The 21,143-nt window shown below is 45.8% G+C and overlaps 2 non-coding genes across 2 annotated transcripts; both read right to left on the bottom strand.

Annotated features, from left to right (window-relative positions):
* Positions 1 to 315: 315 nt before the first annotated feature.
* Positions 316 to 388, bottom strand: trnar-ucu (transfer RNA arginine (anticodon UCU)). Its single transcript has one exon. It is a non-coding gene; the product is annotated as a tRNA-Arg (tRNA).
* An 18,527-nt stretch (positions 389 to 18,915) lies between these two features.
* Positions 18,916 to 18,988, bottom strand: trnar-ccu (transfer RNA arginine (anticodon CCU)). The gene has a single exon. It is a non-coding gene; the product is annotated as a tRNA-Arg (tRNA).
* Between the last annotated feature and the right edge of the window lie 2,155 nt (positions 18,989 to 21,143).

Raw genomic sequence — 21,143 nt, 5'->3', positions numbered from 1 at the left:
CCACCAAACCTGCACATCTTTTGGACTGTGGGAGGAAACCAAAGCACCCCATGGAGAGAATGTGCAAACTCGACACAAACAGACACCCAAGTGAGGAATCAAAGCCAGGTCCCTGACACTGTGAGGCAGCAGTGCTACCCACTGAGCTACCATACCATCCCCAGGAGAATCTCAGCTGTGACTGTGCTGTCTCTTTCAGACGATTCACCCCACTCTCCTGCATATCCTCCACCACCAACACCAACCTGGGGACTTTTCCAGATGACATGAGCAATAGACTTGACCTCAGACGAAGTAAAGGGTTACAACGGCAGGCACCCCAGATGGGATTGGAACCCACAATCCCTGGCTTAGAAGGCCAGTGCCTTATCCATTAGGCCACTGGGGCTACATGTGTGATGGTAAAATGGCAGCTTTTAAGTTTTGTTTTGTTTTGCACGAACACACTGACTGTGGCTCAGCCAGCACAGAGTCAGTGCCCTGGACTGAAGGGATTCTAAATCTCCTGGTTATATATGTTTTTCTCTTTACCCCCGCACTGCTGCCTAACTGTGGTAGTGCTTATATTTTCCCCAGCCCCCATGTTGTGTGTGTGCAGGTGTGAGACACAGTGAAAGAAAACAGATGTACAAATCTTTATTCAATTCCCACCACCAGGAATAAAGGAAACACCCGAGTGGCCAGTGACAAGCATCAAAGGGCAATGCTGTGTGACCAAACAGTGAGGGGGAGGGCACTCTCTGAACAGTTCAAGGATGTTGGGAGACACTGCGTGCTCCTCCTCCAGGGACACCCGGGCTCAAACGTAACCATAGAAGAGGGTCAGGCGATTGACCCGAACAACCAGTTTGGCCAGGCCCAGGAGCAGACCCACGAGGAGATCCTCTGACCAACCCTCCCCCCTCGGCACTGGGTGCCCAATGATGGGGAGTGTGGGGCTGAAGTCCAACCAGAAACGGAGGAGAAGGTTTCCCAGAAAGCTAAAAAGGGAGTGCAAGCGCCCTGTTCCATGGACTCCACAGCACCACAGAACAAGCAGTTGGGCTGGGAGTCCGTGAACCACCACAATCTGCAGACTGCCGCGTGCAATACCCTCCACCCCAGATCCCCGTGAGAAAGTGGGAGGACTCCCATGTAGAGAGCCCTTCACTGGGGATGGTCCCCACCGCCTGGTGGTAAATGGGCACGCAAGGGTGTGTCCGGGAGGTGGATGAGGGTGTGCAGCAGCAGTCTGTACAGGGCCCTCTGTGATACACCCCTGAAAGGGACAAAACTAAAACTCCGGAGACAGCGCAGGTTGTGGGGGACAGGCTCCTGCAGGAAGTACAGGACCCTGGGGCCAATGTGAAATTCCGTCCGGGCAGGAGTGAGTGCAGACGGGATCCCACCGCACATCTGAGCATCCTCCAACTGGGGCACTACGTGGGGTCTGAGCACCGTCGTTTTAAGGTGTCCGATGGTGGTGGCCACGTACCGGACGTCTACCGCTGCCCTGCTCGCTATATCCTGCGGCAGCGTCCAGCCCAGGACCCCACCATCCAGCACGTCCCCGACCCTGGTCACCCTCACAGTCACGGCCCTCCCCTCCGACAGTCACTCGAACCCACGAGTACGGAGGTGCGGATTCCTGAGCAACGTCTCCCTGACGACAGCCGTTACTCCTGCCGGAGGGTAGGCGTGACGCGATTCGACCATGTTCCAGACCGTGAGCAGGTCCTGGTAAAAGACAGGCAGTGTCCTGAGAGTGACCTCCAAACCATCACGGTCGCTGAACTGGAGCTGAGTCTCGTAGTTGAGGTTACGCACCTGGTGGAAAAAATACGTCACCAGGGCACCCCGCCGAGGGGGAGGCTCAATGTAAAGGTATCGCTGCAAGGTCTGAAGGTGGAACGTCGCTACCTGGGTGTGAACGCACACCAGCGACTGACCGCCCTCCTCAATATGGAGACTCAGGACCTGCGCAGTGACCCAGTGCATCTTTTTGTCCCAGAAGAAGTGAACCAACATTCTCTGGATGTCAGTGACAAAACCACGAGGAGGGACCAAAGTGACCAGCCGGTACCACAGCATGGCAGGCACCAGCTGGTTTATGACCAACACTCGACTCCTGTGAGACAGCACTCGGAGCAGTCCTGTACAGAGGCCTAGGCGAGGGGAGACTTTGGCCTCCAGCTCCTGCCAGTTCCCCGGCCAGGATTCCTCAGCCGGGCTGAGGTAGACCCCCAGGTCGAGGAGATGGTGGTACTCCAGCTGAACCCCCGTAACTCCTCCGGCAGAGACACCACCCACCTGGGACTGACCGGTCGTCTGGAATATTGGGCCCAGTTGATCCTGGTGGAAGAGGCCGCTGAATACAAGGCCTGGCACTCACACATCCTCCCCAGGTCAGCAGGGTCAGTGAAAGGGAGGAGCACGTGGTCAGCGTAGGCCGAGATGACCACCCCTGTGCCCGCACCGCGCAGAACCAGCCCCGACAACCTCCTCCATAAGAGGCACAGGAAAGGCTCCACGCACAGGGAATCCAGCTGGCCGGACATGGGGCAGCCTTGGTGTACTCCTCTCCCAAAGTGAAGGGGCAGTGTCATGGAGACGTTAACTTTAAAACTAATTGCACCTGCCTCCACTTGGTCCACATCCACAGAAGCATTTCCTGTCATGTACCTGTCCAAATGTCTTTCTCATAGATTCCATACAGTGTGGAAACAGGCCATTTGGCCCAACAAGTTCACCCAGACTCACTCCCCAACATGTCCTCCTGACAAATGTACCCAAACTTCCTATCCCTGAACAGTCTGGGCAATTTTGCATGGCTAATTTACTTGTGGGAGGAAACTGGAGCACCTGGAGGAAACCCACACAGACACGGGGAGAAAGTGCAAAATCCACACAAACTGTCACCAGAGGCTGAAATTGAACCTCGGTCCCTGGTGCTATGAGACAGCAGTGCTAACCACGGAGCCAACTTGGAAACTCTACACAAACGGACACCCAAGGGAGGGATCAAAGCCAGGTCCCTGATGGTGTGAGGCAGCAGTGTTACCCATGAGCCACCATGCCATCCCCAGGAGAATCTCAGCAGGTTTTCAGCCATTGTGACTGTGCTGTCTCTTTCAGACGATTCACCCCCCATCCTGCAGATCACCGAAAATCTTGAGCAAGAACATGTTGGGCACCACTTCCCATCAGCTGAAAGCAGACAAGGGTGATTTCTCCAAAGTCAATTAGAAATAACGTTGACAGTGAACAAGCCAAAAATAATCAGACATCCAAGATGGGACTTGAACCCAAAACCCCTGGGTTAGGAAGTTAGTGCCTCATCCATTTGGCCACTGGGGATACACCCATCAAGGTCAAATGGCAACCTTTAAATACTGAACCCTGCCCTGTCATATTGTTTTTTTCTGAGTTTTCTACTCTTATTGATTGTTTTTTACACCTTCCATTTCATGCTAAATTGTCGGCTGCTTGATAAACTGATCTCCCCTCCCATTTGGCCCCAGACGGACATTTGAGAAATCACAGCCGGTCAGACAGCGTCCGAGGAGCAGGAGAGTCGACATTTCGAGCATGGGCCTGAAGAGCTTATACTCGAAACATTGACTCCCCTGCTCCTCGGATGCCGCCTGACCAGCTGTACTTTTCCAGCACCACACAGTTTGACTCTGATCTCTCACATCTGCAGTGCTCACTTTCTCCCAGTCGAGAAATCAACTCAACTCCAACTTTGCAGACCCACAGTTTGAGGCAAATGGAGCAGACAGGAGAAGGAAAAGGGCTCAATGTTATTGTGTGCAGCACTTTCAAGATATTTGCAGTTACTGGGGAAGGAGTAAGTGGAGACGTTGCAAAAAGCTGCATTGAGGACAAATCAACAGAATCTTAGCGGGCATTCAGCCCATTGTGGCTGTGCTGTCTCTTTCAGACAATTCACCCCAAGATCTCCCAAATCCTGGAATTACCTTGTGCAAGTCTCTATGTCACATGATTTGCCATAATCTCAACGGAGGCACAGTGATTTTTAACAGAGTACTGTCGATGAAAAATTCAGTCAGCATGGATTGAGATGAAGTTGACATGGAATGAAAATCAGCAACAAAGCCCAGGCTGAAAACCCAAGCCCCCCAGATGGGACTTGAACCCACAATTACCAGCGGAGGGAATCCAGGGCCTTATCCATTCGGCCCCTAGGGCTCCCACAGCACACTCTCTCTGGAAAGTGTTGACCTCAAACAACTGCTACAGCTGAACATGTTCCAAGATCGAGGATGACATGTTGAGGGACACACTAAAGTATGGAGCAGCTGCTGTCAAGGTGTAACAGTTAAAGAACACTGTCTAAGGCCTTTCTGACCAGTTATGACATCGTCCCTTCATTTCTCAGACCCTCTTGGTGCCTCAGAATGAAGAGAAATCGTTTCCTGTCTCAGTAGAAAGATCTGCCCGAACTTGCGAGACCCCCTTTTGTGGAAGAGAACCAGCCCTATATCGGGACATTATGTTACTAATGTTCATCTGGTTGATCAGTGGAAATTAAAAGCCATGTCACACAACAGGCAGAGTCAATCTTTAGCTGAGTAGAAGTTCAGCAGAGAGAAACAGACTTACTTTGTGATGTAATAGGTAATTCCTGTCCCATTGATCTATTAACTACAGGGAACTTTCAGATACGTGGTATCTTTAGAGCAATTAAATATCCTCCCAAGATATATGCTTTCACTCTCAACTGAAGATGTTATAACATCAATGGCTAAGAGTATTAACCAATAAATCAATGCCAAGCCAGTTGAAGTATGACACTTGGCACATCATCATCGCTGTAATTGCAGAATGCAGCATAACCTATTCCGTCTTCTAACCTACTGACAGCCTACTTTTCAGAAGTCTCCTTACACGACTCTGAAAACAAATTAAAAGAAACCAATTAAACCAAACAAGCACAAATTAAAATGTCCCAGTCATTCAAAAAGGCTCTGTAACAAAAGTCAAAATCTCCCAAGAAAGCTTACACTTACAGAGACACAGAGTTGGACAGATCCTTCGCTCCAACTCGTCCATGCCAACCAGATATCCGAAAGTTATCTAGTCCCACAAACCAGCATTTGGTCCATATCCCTCTGAAGCCTTCTTATTCATGTCCCCATCCAGCTGCCTTTTAAATGGTACAGAGTCTTAGAGTTATACAGCACGGAAACAGACCCTTTGGTCCAACCCGTCTATGCCGACCTGATATCCTGAATGAATCTAGTCCGACTTGCCAGCATTTGGCCAATATCCCTCTAAACCCACCCTGTTCATATACCCCCATCCAGATGCCTTTTAAATGTTTTGGAGGAGCCGGTGTTAGACTGGGGTGGACAAAGTTAAAAATCACACAACACCAGGCTATAGCCCAGTGGGTTATTATTCTTCTCACTGTAAACCGATGTCCTCTGTTTTTGTACTCCCCCACCCTGGGGAAAAGACTGAAGCTATTCACCCTATCCATGTCCCTCATGATTTTATAAACCTCTATAAGGCCACCCTTCAGCCTCCAACACTCCAGTGAAAATAGCCTCAGTCTATTCCTCCTCCCCCGATAGCACAAACCCTGTAACCCTTGCAACACCCTTGTAAATCTTTTCTGAACGCTTGCAAGTTTTACAACTTCTTTCTATCGCAGGGAAACCAGAATTGAACACAGTATTCCAAAAGGTGGCCGAACCAATACACTGTACAGCCACAACCCAACATCCCAATTCCTATACTCAATGCACTGACTAATAAAGGTAAGTGGATCAAATGCCTTCTTCACTGTGCTATCTACCTGCAACTCCTTCTCTTCCTAATCTGTGTGTATGTGAGTTACATTCTGATCTGAATAGATTCACTCTTTTGTTAATTCAACATATCCAGGTTTAATTGGATACTTTTAAACACCAATTCAATTGGTTTGTGAGGAAGACATCCACAAGAAAGGGTCCCTTTTCAAATTAACCTGTTAGTGACCAACCAAGGATCCAGGTAAATGAAGAAAGGAAACCATTTCATCCCTGCTCACCTGGGAGCTTAACAATTTGGGGTATCTGTCTGGAACTGTAATAACGTGGGGAACAATTCTCACACCAGCCTCTCTTTGTAAGGGCTCCATGTATTTACAAAACAATGCCCTTCACCAGAACATCTCAGTGATATATTTAACATTCCATTCACATTAATCACTCCAAGGGCATGATCGACATTAGGAATATAAACAGTAAGTGTTGAAACTCTCAGGTTTGCAAGCATCTGCTGAAAAAAACAAAATGAATATTGCAAATTGATAATTGTGTTTCTCTCCATAGATGCTCCCTGACCTGCATTTCAATATTTCCTTATTTTATTGCAGATTTCCAGCACTTGTGGTATTTAACTTGTGTATAATTTTTTTATGTAAGGAGAATGGAGACTTGAAAACATTGAATGGGACTTTTGCTCATTCTTGGGAATTGTCTGCTATTGAATGATTTGATTCAGACTTTAGACAAGGTGCAATCATGACAAAGTCTGTGGGATTGTACTTATTATATATCAAGGAACAGCTCATCAAATAAGGCAATCCTCTGAAACATATGAATTCTCACCTCAAGTTTGGGGAGAAAGGTATAAAGGATAAGTATTAAATGGGGTGAGATCTGATCAACTTCAGAAAAACTTTGATCTTAAAACTACAATTCTACAGTGAAAGTGAAATATTGCGAAGTGTATGGTTAATTGTCGATGATATTTGTTCCTCCTTATTTAATTTCTATAAGTATCTGTAGAGTAATTTATAAACATATATTTACGAACCATTGTCATGCATAATTTTGGTAATTTTATTATTTGCCATGACTTTCTCTTCACCTTATTCAAGGAGAGTGTTTATTACAGTGAGTGATACCACACAGTATTTCAATTGCACTGAACTGGTTTTGAAAGATAACTCAATAAATGCAGGTTGATGCTGTCGATGGTTCCTGTCGATATATTTCGTTGACCTGTTCAGACGTGTTATGATGTTAAGTCTTAGGCAGAAAGAGGAAGAAGGTATAAGTAAGGTTCAAGAAACTGAAGACAGACAGAGCCCTGGAGATAACAGGAATGAACTCAAACTAGGAAATAGAGAATTTGAAGAGACCATGCGATGTTTATGGAAAACAGGATTAAGGAACCTCCAAGGCATTTTACAGAGGGATAACAAGCAACAGGTCGCCAGAGAAAGAGTATGTCCTCTCTTGGCAAGGGAGGGAATTTACACATGGAGCCGGAGGAAGTGGGTGAGGTTCTTAATGAATAAACTGCATTGGTATTTCCAAAGGATTCTGGGTAGTCCAAGATGGAGGACGGGAAAAAGTTGTGACTGTAAGAGCTGCCCCTTTTATGAGGCATTTTAGGTGTTGAGGGTGATTTCCTCAAATTCCAGGAGCACCAATTACTGTTTTATTATGCAACTTTGGAGAAAAAACCTCAAAACATCAGCACTTTTAAAAGGATTAAAGGCAGACAAAGAAAGTGAGTACATGGTCAGGAGGGCGGGAGGGAAGAAACCTACACTGCTCACTGATATGGATAGGAAGGGTCGAGAGGGATATGGGCCCAGTGTGGGCGAATGGGACGGGATTAGATTAGGATATGGGGTCGGCATGGACGAGTTGGACCGAAGGGTCTGTTTCCATGCTGTACATCTCTATGACTCTATGAAATAGTTGATGGTGAGTCTTGTATATTGATATTCTAGACAGGCCGGTGTGGAAATTTTTACGGATTTGTACAAAATATTTGTATTCTTTATAGTCACAGGAGAATTCCCAGAGGACTGGAGAATACTAAACAGCATTTGCCATAATCTCAACACAGGCACAATGATTTTTAACAGAGTAGTTAAAAACCCCAGTCAATTTGGATTGAGATGAAGTTGACATGGGATGAAAATCAGCCACTGCAAAGACAGGCTTAAAAATGAAATCCCTGAAATCCCAGATTTCAGAGGCCAGTGCCATCGCCATTAGGCCACGAGGGCACTATATTGGCAGACCACTGGAAACAGTTGGCCTCAAATGAGTGTGACAGCCAAGCACACTCCCAGATCTGTGACAACACACTGAGGGACGCACTAAAGGTTCAGGCAGCTGCTGCCAAGGTGTAACAGGGAAACAACACAGTCTCAGGTCTTTCTGACGAATGATCACATCGTCCTTTCAGTTCTCAGACCCTCTTGGTGCCTGACAATGAACAGAGATCATTTCCTGCCCAAGTACAAAATGCCTTTCTTTCCACAACGATACAGAAGGTTTGAGAAATGTCAATATTCCAATGGTTTGTTGGTTCTTTTCTCTCTGCATAGACTGTACACAACTGATTTAGAACCTTTGTATGCATTTCCAAATGATGTTACAAAGTGTTTCAGTACTTTGTTAATAAAATCAAGTTGAAACGCAAATCAAATTTAGTCTCCCTTTGTCCCCATCACCAACAAGAATACTTGAGTAAAGTTGTGAGGAATTCATCAGAGCAATGAGACTCCAGCAATTCTTCCAAGATGTCAGCAATGATCCCAATGAGCCAACCAACGAACGGGAACAGTCATCAGAGAGATCCATGGTGGAGCGACCAAAGAAGGAGTCGATTTGTATCCCTGCGGAGGGCCGCTGTCCTGACCTTGAGATGTATGCTCAACCGTCAGGAGATGGGTGAATGACAGATTTAAAAATCACACAACACCAGGTTAGAGTTGAACATGTGGAAGCACTAGGTTTCGGAGCACTGCTCCTTCATCAGGTGGTTGTGGAGAATAAGATTGCAGGACACAGAATTTATAGCAAATGTTTACAGTGTGATGCAACTGAAATTGTATCTTGAGAAAGACCTGGATTGTTTGGTAAGTCTCTCATCTTTTAGAATGGCCTGGTTAGTTTTCGTTCTTTCATATGTAAATTGCAAAACTTTTATCAAAAGTTACATTCTCAAGTGAACTTTAACAATTGGTGTCGTGTCGGCCCAGATGATGTATTGAAGGTGTGAGCTCCCCTGTGTGAGACTGTCTGTGCCACAATGGTCAGACTGATTCTAATCTAATAAACAGATTTACAGCATCTCACATGATTCATACAGTTTTTGAGCAAAGTAAAATGTAATTTTGTAAGTACAAGTTCATCACACAAAATAACATGTGTGTGTGTATATGAGTGTGTGTATATGAGTGTGTGCGTATGTGTGTGTGTATATGTGTGTGTGGCTGTGTATGTGTGTGTATGTGTGTGTGTAGATGAATGTGTGTGTACGTGTGTGTGTTCATATGTGTGTGTGTATATGTGTGTGTGGGTGTGTATGTGTGTGTGTATATGTGTGTGTGTATGTGTATATGTGTGTATATGAGTGTAGGTGTGTATGTGTGTGTATGGATGTGCATGTGTGTGTATGTGTGTGTGCGTATGTGTGATTATATGCGTGTGTGTTAATATATTTATGTATGTGTGTGGTTGTGTATGTATGTGTATATGTCTGTGTGTATGTGTGTGCATGTATGTGTGTGTATATGTATGTGTGTGTATGTGGGTGTGTTTATGTATATGTGTGTATGTATGTGTGTGTGTAAATGTGTGTGTGTATGTGTGTGTATATGTGTGTATGCATGTGTGTGTTTGTGTGTGTGGGTGTGTGTGTGTGGGTGTGTATGTGTGTGTATGTATGTTTGTGTGTGTATCTATGAGTGTGTATATGTATATGTGTGTGCGTGTCTGTGTGTGTATGTGTATGTGTGTGTGTGTGCGTGTATGTGTGTATTGTATCTGTATGTGTGTGTATGTGTGTGTGTATGTCTGTGTATGGGTGTGTGTCTGTGTATATGTGTGTGTATGTTGTGCATGTGTATGTGTATGTGCATGTGTTAATGTGTATGTGTATGTGTGTGTTTGTGTGTGTGTGTGTATATGTTTGTGTGTATGTGTGTGTATATGTGTGTATGCGTATGTGTATGTGTGTGTTTGTGTTTGTGTGTGTGTGTATGTGTGTGTGTTTGTGTGTGTATGTGTGTATGTGTGTGTATGTGTATGTGTGTGGGTGTGTGTATGTGTGTATGTGTGTGTGTGTATGTGTGTGTGTGTGTGTGTGTGAGTGTGTGTGTGTGTGTGTGTGTGTGTGTGTGTGTGTGTGTGTGTGTGTGTAGGTGAATGGGGTCACCTGTAATGTCCCAGTTGAGGCCATCTCCATTGTTCCCAAACTTGGTGATCAGCCTCTGCTCGGCCACTTTTCATTGTTGCCTGTCCCGAAGTCCCCCTTGGAGGAAGGTCCGAGGTCGAATGTCCCGAATTGCTGAAGTGTTCTCTGACTGGGAGGGAACACTCCTGTCTGTTGACACACAGAACAGCCCCACCTCCCCACCCCATATACACACACGCACACACACAAACACACGCACACACACGCACACGCACACGCACACACACACATACACACACGCACGCACACACATACGCACACGCACACACGCATGCACACACATACGTACATGCACTCACACACACACATACGCACACACACAAACACACACACATGCACACACACACATACGCACACGCACACACACATGCACAGACACACAAACACACGCACACACACGCACACACATACGCATACGCGCACGCACACACATATGCACACGCACACACACACATACGCACACGCACACACACACATACACACACACGCACACACACACGCACACACGCACACACATACACGCGCACACACACGCACACACATACGCACACGTGCACACACACACACGCACACACATACGCACACACATACAAAGACACACACACATACACACACACATGCACACACACACGTACACACATACATACGCACACGCACACACACACACAAACACACGCACACACAAACACACACACGCGCACACAGACACACACACACGCACACACATACGCACACACACACACATACGCACACGCACACACACACACATATGCAGACACATGCACACACACACACGCACACACATACGCACATGCACACACACACACACACACACACATACACACACAGGCACATATAAGTTTGTGGGGTGAATTTGTATTTGCAGAACTACATTTTACTTTGCTCAAAAACTGCATGAACGACAGAGCTAAGGAGAGAATTGCGGCAGCTCCTGGAATCAGGTGACTCAGTGGTTAGCACTGCTGCCTCACAATACCTGGGTCCCAGGTTCAATTCCAGCCTTAGATAACTGCCTGTGTGGAGTTTGCACATTGCCCTGGTTTCCCCCCACAGTACAAAGGTGAATTGGCCATGTTAAATTGCCCAGAGTGTTACCTGTTTCCACACTGTAGGTAGTCTAATCCAGGGGAAGGATCTGAAGGCCCTAATTTACGAGGGCTCTAAGCTCATGCCTTTCCAGGACTCCTCAGCGGTGGGAAACCAGAAAAGAAAACCTTACGATGATGAGCCTAAGACATAGGAATGGAAGTCAGGCCATTCAGCCCATCGGGTCCACCCCGCCATTCAGTGGTGAATGATGGGCATTTCAACGCCACTTTGTGGCACTCTCATCGTTCACCCTTAATTCCTTGCGTGATCAAGAATTTATCAATCTCTGCCCTGAAGACAATTAACGTCCTGCCCTCTGCTGCGCTCCACAGCAATGAATTCCACAGGCCCACCACTCTCTGCCTGAAGAGATATCTCCTCATTTCCGTTCTAAATTGACCCCCTCTAATTCTCAGGCTGTGCCAATGGGTCCTGATGGAAACACATTCCCAGCATCCACCCTTTCTAAGTCATGCATTATCTAGTAAATTTGTATTAGATCTCCCCTCAACCTTCGAAATCTAATCAATACAATCCCATGATCCTCAGCTGTTCATACACCCAATCTTCTGATTTCCCAGTGCTCTTGGCCACTTTGTAGCCTCTCTCTTTCCCTATGATACATTTCCTGACTTCCTTTGTCAGCCCTGGCTGTTTAATTCCCGCCCCCTGATGGATAATGTTTCTGCCAAGAGAAGACTGAGGGAGTTTGGGATCCAGTACTCTCTGAGGTATCCGGCGGTGCTCCGATAACCTTACATGGATCCGTACATCTCTTTGATACATCGGAGAAGGCAAGAGACTTTGTGGACAAATTAACCGAATCTGAACAATTTAGTATCTACAAATAGTGTTGTTTGGTTATGTCTTTGTTGTTTTTTTAAAAAAAACGAGTAAGTCCAGTTGGAGCTTTCTTTTCCTTGTTTTCCCGATTGGTAATAATCCGGTTTAAACTGTGTTTGGTGGCGGTTGAGATGTGTACTTTCAATTTCTAAGTGAAGTTATACCAGAGGATGGGTGGGGTATTTACCCCATCGATCTTAAATGTTTTTTTTCTTTATTCATATTGCTATTCTATGGTATATTTACTTTCTATTCTTCTTGTGTTTGTGGTACGGCTCTAGCTAGAAGGAGGGAAAATGGTTGGGATGGCTAGATGCCCACTTATGGGCAGTTTGAGATGGGTAGTTGCCCCCTTTGGGCAGGAGGTGAGTTCCCCTATTCAGCACCATTGGCACTTTATATGGTGGTTTGTATTGCTTTTAATCTTTGATAGTTTTGTAGGTTTGTTAAATGTCGTGGTTTCAGTTTATGTAGTTTTTATATTTGATGGATCATACGACATTAAGGCTCAGTGATTTGTGGTTCGTGTTCCTCCACTCTGGATTTTAAATGTTACTGCAGAATGTTATGTCTAATGACTTGATTAAATGGTGAACCTGGAATGTCAAGGGAAGTCACTCACCAATTAAGAGGAAGAAGGTACTTTTGAGTCTTAGAAAGGAGAAAGTGGATATTCCTTTGTTACATGAGATGTACTTGGATGACATGGAGCATTTGAAACTACAGAAGAATGGCTTTGATCGGGTTTACTTCACATCATTTAATCCCAGAAGGAGGGGAGTGGCTGTATTGGTGAGGAGGAATCTCCCATTTAAGTTACTAGAGTGTGTTAAAGACACACACAGGACGTTTGAAATTCTTATAGCCTTGCTCAATGGAGAAGAAGATGGTGTTTTAAATGTTTATTGCCCTCCAGCTCATCCCAACAACAGTTTGCTAGATGCATTTTCTAAATTGATCAGTCTAGAGTCCTGGCATATCATTATAGGGGGAGATTTTAACTGTCTCATGGATCCCACAGTACAGAGGTTCCAAAGGCCCCCCGATACCCTCTGTACAAACTAAACAATTAGTGGATCTGTGTGTGGAGTGAGGGTTGGTGGAGATCTGGAGGTGTCTCCACCCTACAGGCAGGGATTTTATAGTTTTCTTTTACAATCCACACAGATGTTACACCAGGATTGATTTTTTTCTAATCCCCGTGGCAACCCTGGACTTGGTGGCAGCTTGTACGATCGGTAATATTACCACCTCTGATCACACTCCAGTGTCCCTGTTGGTTAAGATTAAGGACGTTACAGTGGGTCCAAGGCACTGGCAAATGGATCCCTTTATCCTCAAGGATAATACGTTTGTGGAGCATTTGTCTCGGGAATTTTGGGCGTTCCTAGACATTAACTCATACTCGGTTAGTAGCCCATCCTTCCTTTTGGAAATTGCCAAAGCCTATGCCAGTGGGTCAGTTATTTCCTAAACTGCCAGTAGGAGGCGGCAGAAGGGTGAGCAGCAACGTCTCCTCGAGGCACTGTTGAAGGCAGCTGAGAAGGCCTACTTTGACAGGCCCTCGTTGGTCAAGTTACAGAGGATTACGGCGCTGCGGTCTGCATTGAATTCTTGCTCACGCAGACAGCAAAGAACAAGCTTAGTTTTGCAAATCAAAGGTTATATGATCATGGTGACAGGTCTGGTAAATACTTAGCATATCTCGCTAGGAAAAGGAGAGCCCCTCAAGCCATTACGGTGATTAGGGAAGGGTCTGGGAACCGAACGTGTGACTCCAAAAAGATTAATGTGTCATTCCAGAGATTTTACTCTAAGTTAGACCAGTCTGAGGTTTGTGAGGAGGGGGCGGGCCAAAATGGAGGCTTTATTCAAGGATCTGGAGCTCCCGGGTGTGACCCCCGAACAAGAGTCTTTTCTCAATGTCCCCTTATCAGAGCAAGAGGTGCAGGAGGGTGTGAAGCAGCTTCAGAGTGGAAAGGCACCCGGTCCTGATGGACTTCCCAGCGAATTCTAGAAGGAATTTACAAACATATTGTCAGGCCCGATGTTCAACATGTTTAATGACTCATACAGCCATGATTGTCTCCCGCCATCTCTGAGAGAGGCCAATATTTCGCTTATTCTTAAAAAAGGGAAGGTCCCGGGGGACTGTGCTTCTTACAGGCCCATTTCACTCTTAAATGTGAACTTTAAAATCCTCTCCAAGACCCTTGTGTTCAGGCTGGAGACTGTGTTACCTTCTATTGTTAAAGAGGACCAGACGGGCTTCATAAAGGGCCGCAGATCCTCCAATAATGTTAGGAGGCTGCTTAATGTAATTCAAGTGTGTCAACAACAGTCAATATAGGGATTGGTGATTTCTCTAGATACAGAGAAGACCCTTGACCGAGTTGAGAGGGCGTACCTTTTCTATACTCTGGAGCGGTTTGTTTTGGGCGAAGTTTTTATAAGATGGGTAAAGGTTCTCCACAATGACCCTCTCACTGCAATCATCACCAACAGGGTGTGATCAAGCAATTTTAACATTTTTTGGGTCAGCCGACAGGTCTGTTCCCTTTCCCCACTGCTTTTTACAGTGAGGATTGAATCATTGGTGGGGGCCACTCATAGGGATCCCAATATATCAGCTCCAGACGGGGGGTCAAATTTACATCAGAGTTTATTGTATGTGGACGATGTCCTCATTCTTTCGTCAAATCCAGCAGTTTGTGTACCTCGCCTGTTAGCATGCATCTGTGTGTCTGGTACCTTTTTGGGGGACAAGATTAATCTTTCAAAATCAGAGACTATGCCTATGGGTGGTCTTATGAAAGTGTTAAGTCTTGAGGGTGAATATCGATTCCCATTTAAATGGTCACAGGGGGGTTTTGTGTATTTGAGCATGTTCATTACTCCAGTTCTGAATCGGCTGTTCAAAGCCAGTTTTGTTTAATTATTTGACAAAATCAAACAAGACCTTCAAAGATGGAGGTGCTTCTGGTCTCGTGGTTGGGTCGGATAGTGTTTATTAAGATGAATATTCTCCCTCGTTTACTATACCCTATATGGATGCTCCCCCTGATTTTCGATAAGCAAACATTCAGGAGACTGAACGGCTGGTTCAGCCCCTTTATTTGACATCGTCAGTGGCCCCTCATTAAATGAGCTAAACTGCAATTGTCTCACAGATTGGGGGGAGTGGATCTCCCAGACATTAAAAGCTACCAACTAAGCTCACTTTTATCCTACATGAGTGATTGGGCTTGTGGGGACCCTCTTTCAATATGGTTAGATATTGAAACCTCCCAGACTAAGGTGACCCCTTACTCACTTGCTGTGTTTGGACAAAATGAGGACAGTTAGGGAATATTGGCATAACCCAATAGTTATCGATACTGTTAAAGCACGGAGGGCAATTCGGCAGAGGGAAGGCAATTTTGGCAAGACATCTTCTCTTACACCGGGTATGCCGGGTTTTCAACAGGGGATAATAGATTCAGGATCCAAACATTGGGCAGTTAGGGGTGTGTCTTGCGTGGGTGATTTGTTTGAGGGAGACACAATGATGTCCTTCGATTAGTTAGCACAGAAACACAAGCTACCGAACAGGGACCTCTTTCGTTTATTTCAAGTTAGAGATTTTATTCAAAAAAAGACGACACTTTTGACTGATCTCTCCAAGTCCGACATAGAGAGAGGGGTGATTTAGCCCCATATCCTGCAGACCCCACAAAGTTCTGTATTTTTCTGACACAACATCCCACCAAACACCTGGGGACGTTTCCAGGGGAGATGAGAAATCGACTTGATATCAGACAAAGAAGATCAGCCGTGGAGACAAGGCTTATAAGTTAGCCATCCCAGATAGGACTTGAACTCAGAATCCCAGTCTGAGAAGGCCGGTGCCTTATCCATTTGACCACAGAGGCCACATTGACAAAACTAAATGGCAGCCTGTAAATACTGCACCCTGAACATCTCATATTGTGTTCTTCTCTAAGTTTTATACTCACACTGATTGGTTGTTCCCCCTTCCATCTCATGCTAAATCATTGGCTGCTTTATAAAATTGATCTTACCTCCCATTTCTCCCCAAATGGACAGACAAGAAATCCACCAAACTCCAACTTTGCACAACTCAAGTCTGAGGAAAATGGAGCAGACAGGAAAATAGCAAAGGGCTCAATGTAATTTTGTGCACCACTTTCAAGATATTTGCAGTTGAAAAATCCAGTCAATTTGGATTGAGATGGAGTTGATATGGGATGAAAATCAGCCACCACAAAGACCAGGCTTAAAAAGTCAACACCCCAAAAGGGATTTGAACCTCCAATCCACTACATCAGAAGCTACAGTCTTCCCCATTAAACCACAAAAACTCAGTGCCAATCCTCTACTGGGAATAGTTGATCTTAAACGAGTGCTACAGCCGAGCATTTTCCAAGATCTATAATGACACACTGAGGGATACACTAAAGGTTCGGGCAGCTGCTGCCAAGGTGTAACAGGGAAACAACACAGTCTCAGGTCTTTCTGACAAATGATCACATCGTCCTTTCAGTTCTCAGACTCTCTTGGTGCCTGACAATGAACAGAGATCGGTTCCTGTCCAAGTACAAAATGCTGTGCTTTTTTAACGACACAGAACTTTGAGAAATGTCAAAATTCCAGTGTTTTGTTGGTTCTTTTCTCTCTGCATAGACTGTACACAACTGGTTTAGACCCTTTGTCTGCATTTCTATTTGATTTTTCATGAATAAAGTATATTTGTAAATAAACAAATATCTGGAGAGAGAGAAGATCTGCCCGAACTTGCGAGACCACATTTTGTGGAAGAGAGCCAGCCCAAAATCGGGACAGGAAGGAGATTCCAATGACCCAGCATCGATTGTTCCAGTTAATACCGTTGACCACAAAGTGAAGTGGGAGATGGCACAGGGCAGGTTGACACTAGGTACACGGACACACAAGATGGCCACTGAGCCATAAGTTGGCCACTTGGCACACAAGATGGCCGCCGGACCACAATATGGAGAGAGACAGCAGAGCAAACACAGACACTGCCTAGGGCCACCAGAATGCCAGCACAATGCACTCACAACCGAGTTGATTAGTTTAAGGCGGATGGGAGAGACAATGCACATGAATAACATACACTGCCCGCCGAAGGGTCTGGGTCAGACAACACCTTTGATAGAAATGCTAACTGTTAGATACAGCCTCAATACAGAGTGATAATAGTCAGGGCTGCAGTAATCGGCCTTCTCAGGAAGATCGACTAGCGCCCATTACTACAGCAACGGACCTCCGCGCAGACGCTGAAACTGACAACAACTGCACTGAAATTAACAAAGGCCACGCTGGAACTGACAATAACTGCACCGAAACGATCAAGGATTCTGCAATGTTTACAATAAACAAGCCATGTTACAGAGACAATAACCTCATCACTGACCTATTCTATCACAAAATGTATCACAGGATCTTGACCATGTGCTCCAGGTTGAGAGAAGAATCACAGCTGACCACTGTGCTGTTGGTGCTGCTCTCTCCCCGGAGCTCCGGGATTACCTTGGACAATAAAAGCTGTTGGTGAACCCCGACTCTGACTCAGGGGCTGGTGATTTTCAGCAGTTGCCTTCCCACAAATGTTTGTCCAATCTGTGGATGTGGCAATTCAAGTACTCCAACGATGGCCTAACGACCTCACATCTCCATCATAGCCTCCTTGCAATTGTATTCAATACCTTGACTAAGAAAGGTAAGGGCCCAAATGTATAGCCACAGCCCCATCAGTTCCAACCTTGAACACCCAGATTTCAATCATTTCCATTGAGATTAGATAAGATTACATTACATTACAGTGTGGAAACAGGCCCTTCGGCCCAACAAGCCCGCCGAAGCGCAACCCACCCATACCCCTAACCTAACACTATGGGCAATTTAGTATGGTCAATTCACCTAACCCAGCACATCTTTGGACTGTGGGAGGAAACCGGAGCACCCGGGGGAAACCCACGCAGACACGGGGAGAATGTGCAAACTCCACACAGTCAGTCGCCTGGGGCGGGAATTGAACCCGGGTCTCTGGCACTGTGAGGCAGCAGTGCTAACATCATCATAAATACCAAACATGCAGGTAATCTGGGGTTCAGCTGGTAACATTGACTGAATATAGCTTAGACTGACACCAACACAACCAAAACAGAAGTTAGTTTGTCCATAGATTGGTAGCTCTATCTGTTGGAGCCCCAGTGATCTCATGGGTAAGACACAAACTTCCTGAACCAGAGATTGTGGGCTCAAGTCTTATTTGGGGTTTTGATTTGTTGAAACCTTCACTGTGCAGCTGATCTCAATCCTGTGTGGTCACTTGTCCATGGCAACAAAATCAGGCATTCTCAATTGATCCTCAGCTGGAGAAATTTGACCTGATCAAAAATTGGCCAAACTAAATTAAACAGCGGCTATCAACTCCAGAGAACAGTGAAACGAAGATCAAAGAGTTAGAAAGATTCAAGAAGAAACAGTTCCAACCAGACTGAGGGTTGTATTTTGCAGAAGTGTCAGGTTTTCAGCCATTGTGACTGTGCTGTCTCTTTCTGGGAATTCACCCCCATATGGTGCATACCCTGAAAATTCTGTATTTTTCTGTCACAATTTCCCACCAACCCAATACAGACCTGGGGACTTTTCTTGGGGAGATGAGAAATCGACTTGACCTCGGACAAAGGTCAGTCATGAAGACAGGGGTTAAATGGCTAACACCCCAGATGGGACTTGAACCCACAATCCCTGGCTTAGGAGGCCAGTGCCTTATCCATTAGGCCACTGGCGCGATATGTCAGTGGTAAAAATGGCAGCCTTTGCATACTGCTCCGAGTCCTCTCATAGTGTGTTTTTCTGAGATTTATATCCTTCCTGATTGTTTTTTTACCCCTTCCATTTCATGCTAAATTGTTCGCTGCTTGATAAATTGATCTTGCCTCCCATTTGGCCCCAGACGGACATTTGAGAAATCACAGCCGGTCAGACAGCGTCCGAGGAGCAGGAGAGTCGACATTTCGAGCATCGGCCTGAAGAGCTTATACTCGAAACATTGACTCCCCTGCTCCTCGGATGCCACCTGACCAGCTGTACTTTTCCAGCACCACACAGTTTGACTCTGATCTCTCACATCTGCAGTGCTCACTTTCTCCCAGTCGAGAAATCAACTCAACTCCAACTTTGCAGACCCACAGTTTGAGGCAAATGGAACAGAAGGAAAAGGGCTCAATGTTATTGTGTGCAGCAATTTCAAGATATTTGCAGTTACTGGGGAAGGAGGAAGTGGAGATGTTGCAAAAAGCTGCATTGAGGACAATTCAACAGAATCTTAGCGGACATTCAGCCCACTGTGGCTGTGCTGTCTCTTTCAGACAATTCACCCAAGATCTCCCAAATCCTGGAATTACCTTGTGTAAGTTTCTTTTACACATCATTTGCATAAGCTCAATGTAGGCACAGTGATTTTTAACAGAGTACTGTTGTTGATGTATATTTTAGAACATAGAACATGGAAAAGCACGGCACAGAATAAGCTCTTTGGCCCCACAATGTTGTGCCGAGGATTAATCCTAATGTAAAATAAAATAACTTCCCCTCCACACCCCTCAATTCACTGCTCTCCATGTGCATGTCCAGCAGTCGCTTCAATGTCCCGAATGACTCTGCTTCCACCACCACCACTGGCAACACATTCCATGCATCCACAACTCTCTGCGTAAAGAACCTTCCTCTGACATTCCCTCTATACCTTTCTCCCAATATCTTCAAACTGTGACCCCTCGTGCCGGTCCACGTTGTTCCACAAATCCGGACGACACAGGTTTCTGTACAATGGTGGATGCTTTATTATCGGACAGTTGGTGAGAGATTCAATATGTCCCCAAAGGTCGCCATGAGTCTACTTGGAATGACACTTCTCCATGAATCTCTGCCCTACACACAGAGACAGTATCTTTTATAGGAATTAAACAAAAGGGTTATCAGTCACATGGGCGATTGGATTAAACATAGTTTAAAGCAGGTAATTATCAATTTACAAAGCCCGATGAACAGCGATGTCCTGTGCTAACGTGTGAATAGATTACAGAAGCTCATTATCATATTCTTCACGGTGATGTGTTGATGGGAAGAGATGATAACAGAAGGGTTTTGCCTGCTGGAAATGGGGGATTCACATCCCTATGCTAATATGGAGGGGAAGGAAGACAATGGGAGTGGGAGGCAGTTTAACAGGGTTGTGGCCAAGGCTAGCAGTTTTGTGTGGAAAGGGCAAATCCCTCTGTCCAGGACTACAGGGGGAATCCCCATTTGTGGCTCCACTCGGCTCTATTTCTGAGATACAGTCAGCCTCCCCCCTGACTGAGATGTTCTGTCTGTATTGTAAGAGGACAGGCTTTCCCTTGATACTGCAGTAAGTCCTTTGGGAGTGGAACGTTTAACCCTTGAGTCCCCAATGTGTCCTGAAAGAGAAGCAAAGCATGTAACTGACCCCTCTTTGTTCATTTTAACTTCCTCACCAAGATGCCAATATTTTCACGTACAAGTTTGAACAAGACGACTTTGCTGCACAGGCGCTATGACAACAGATGAACGGACACCGTGCAACAATCACCAGACACGGTGTCCCCTCCCAGTCAGGGAACACTTCAGCAGTCAGGGACATTCACCCTCAGAGCTTCGGGTGACCATCCTCCAAGGGAGACTTCGGGATACACATCGACACAAAGTGGCCGACCAGAGGCTGATAGCCAAGTTCGATCCACATGGGGATGGCCTTAACTGGGACCTTGGGCTCATGTCACACTTCAGGGGACCCCACTACACTATACACTCTCGCAAAGACAGACGCACACACAGACACACACAACAGACACACACACACACACAGACACACACACACAGACACGCACACACATACAGACACACACACACACACACACACACAA

Source organism: Chiloscyllium punctatum, chromosome 18, assembly GCF_047496795.1.
Source record: "Chiloscyllium punctatum isolate Juve2018m chromosome 18, sChiPun1.3, whole genome shotgun sequence".
In the NCBI taxonomy this organism is placed as follows: Eukaryota; Metazoa; Chordata; class Chondrichthyes; order Orectolobiformes; family Hemiscylliidae; genus Chiloscyllium; species Chiloscyllium punctatum.
The sequence above is the reverse complement of the archived record's forward strand: the minus strand, read 5'-3'. Positions and strand labels throughout refer to the sequence as shown.